Raw genomic sequence first — 3,251 nt, forward strand, 5'->3', positions numbered from 1 at the left:
CGTAATTGAAAACAGAGGCAATTCTTTTGTAAAAATATTTTTTTTATTGATAAACCAAAGTTAACATTCAAACAAACAAAAACCATAAATATGGTATTAAAAAGTAACCAAGTAAAGAATCATCCACATTTTGACTAAAAGTAGATTCAATGCCAAAAAAAAATTATTAAATAGTATTGAAAATCATTGACCGAAAGATTTTCAAATAAATTCCCAAATTTCTAATAGACTATAAATAAATAGCTAAACGGATGTCTTTGTCCCTCTGATATAAATTTCAAAGATAATTGAAAAATGGCATCAAAAATCACATTCTTGTTTCTAGAGATGTCAAAATGATTAACTCAACTCAATTCAACTCATTACCTAATGAGTTTAGATAAAATAAGTTGATGGATTAACCCAAATCATTTAACAAATGAGTTGAGTTAACCCATGAACTCATTTAATTTGATGAGTTAAATGGTTATATGGGTTAACCATGATTTTAGAGAATGAGAAATTGTAACTATGGCTACATAATTGTTTTTTATAGTGACATCGCTTAACTCCTCACATAACAATACTAAGAAATGCTGAGAAAGAGAAAGACGCTCTAAACAGTTAGTAATGTCTCTTTGTTGCAGGGGGAAAAATAAGAGATTGCTTCCGTAGTGAGTCCATGTAACTTCTGTCTTGATAATGTGTAGGCAATTTAATCCGTAACACCTAAAACCCACTTTGAGATTTCAATGACTGAAAGAGAAATCGAATCAATAATAAAACCCATGAGACAGAACCATATGAGATAGAAAGACCAAGAGAGACACAAAGAGAGAGAAAGAGAGAGAGGGAGAGGGAGAGAGAGAAGATCCGGCAAATATGAGAGGAGCGAACCAGCTGCTTGATTCACGCCGGCGAAGACCACCAACAGCGATCCAAATTCTATTTTTCTCCTCACGAAGCTGTTTAGGGGAAAAATCAAATCATTAGTTGGTTTATACATTTGATTGGTTTACACATGGTTTAAACATTTGAGTTAATTTGACTCACTGAAAGTATAATTGATGGATTAAATGGTTAAACCATTACCCATTATAACTCAATTCATTTGATTCAGTGAACCAATTGATTCACTAACTCATTTTATCCATGAAATCATTAGGGTGAAAGTTTTTAACTCATTAGGGTTCATGGGTTGATTTGAATTGAGTTGATCCATAAAATTTAACCCATTTTGACACCTCTACTTGTTCCTTATTGCCCTCGTCATCGCATGTAAGTCCTTTAAAATCTGTCTAGGAAGACTTTTACTTAAACCATACATATTGGATTTCAAATTTGAACATAACATATGGTCTTTCTCTCTATATATGTGCGTCATATTAGGTGCAGTAATGGTGAGTATTCCGACAGCGGAAGCTCGGATTAATCTTCCTTACAAAATAAAAAAAGATTGCGAATACCTTCATTGCTCGAGCGGGACACCTCTATGTGTAAGGGGGCAATGCACATGTATTGTACCATTGCATCGGCTCATCAAGTGAAGGTTCACAACTTATAGACAATAAATATCCTAAGACGACGTGCAAGTTGACAGATACATGTACGTCCTTTTGCTATCGTCGAATGATTTTCTCAATTAATGATAATAATAATATTTGCAAAAAGAGTTATAATTGTGGTTTTGTTATGATTACAAGGATAATTATTGCTTTTTAGACATTTCTCTTTTAAATTTGGGTTTATCTTCATGAGATGTGGGACTTGGTTTGTATTCCAACATTCTCAACGTAAAAGAAATCGTTAGAGAAAAAAAACTAAAATTAGATAAATGGAATCATTATTAGATCATTTTTAATTTTCCATTGTATGAGATCTTAACAAATTTCGCTATCTCCTTGTTGCGATTTTTTACTTCAGCTTCCGGATGCTTAATGAACATACAATTATTGAAACAAATAAGCTTAAGAAAATGTAATCGAACTAGGAGATATCCCGTGCTTAAAGCACGGGTCACCATTTTTAAAAAAATTTATAATACAATAATAAAAAAAATTATATTTTTTTGAAAATTATTTTATTTGAGATAATATTTATTTTTAATTGTTCTGTAAATCTATTAGTCTTTCTGAATACTAATTATTTTAGAATATTATAGTATTTTATTTTTGACGTATATTACAGTTTTATAATGTTTGTTTGTTGCATTTGCATCATTATTTTGTGAAATATGAAGTAGTAATTTTATTATTATAACTGTGAACAAATAAAAATTATTAATTTATCATCTATATAAATTTAGTTTTACCAACCCGCCAATGTAGAAATTAAAACACATATTTTTTATAGATTGAGTAATATATCTTCGTTTTAAAAAATTCAAATCACAACATGTGCAGAAAAAATCTGCATTTTATTAATCATAAGTATTATATGAAAATTCAAAAAAATTTGTAAATAAAAGAAAATAAAGATGGTAAGAGAATCATAATTGGAAATCTTAACAAAATCTTCAAAATTTAGTTATCAAAAATCATTCTATTGTATACTTGGATATAAAATCTTATTTTTTGAAATTCTGATTGGTTTATATTTTTTCAAAAAAAATATTTAGTAATTTTCGTCCATAATTTCTTAGAGAGAGAAAATATTTCTTTTTTTATTTTTCAAGATTTTTTTTATATTTGATCTGTCAGCATTTTTTATTTTCTAATTAATTATCATTATTTAATTAATTAACTAAGCTTAGTTAAGTTTTTCTAATGACAATTGAATGTAATTTTTTACACATTTTAAGGTTAGTTTCATATTTGTACTTCTCAATTAATATAGTAGAATTTTATGTTTAAACTAAAAATAAAACAACCCGACCCGTATTTTTTAATCATAATATCTAGTGATCCTGTATTCAGTAGCAATCTAGCCCCAATCAAACAACAACGAATAACATAAAACAATTCTAATAATCTAATAACTAAAAAACGAATAAACCAAAAACATCTATCCAACAACGTCGATAACATAACAAGTCATAGAACAATGAACAAGTGTAACGCCCAGACCGCCATCTCTTAGTGGCCCTATGTCCAATCCCAGTCCATGGGCCCACCTTTCTTAATGGGCCTCACGCCCTCTCACTAGGTCCGTGAGCCCATCTCTATCCGACGGTCGGTTTGCTACGTCCGGGAGGCTTTAAAGACTTGTTACCGTCCCTACAAATCACCACATGATATTTCCCTATGTTTTGTCCTCACTCGCACAGTTCCGAT

This window comes from Camelina sativa, chromosome 6, assembly GCF_000633955.1.
Source record: "Camelina sativa cultivar DH55 chromosome 6, Cs, whole genome shotgun sequence".
Lineage (NCBI taxonomy): Eukaryota > Viridiplantae > Streptophyta > Magnoliopsida > Brassicales > Brassicaceae > Camelina > Camelina sativa.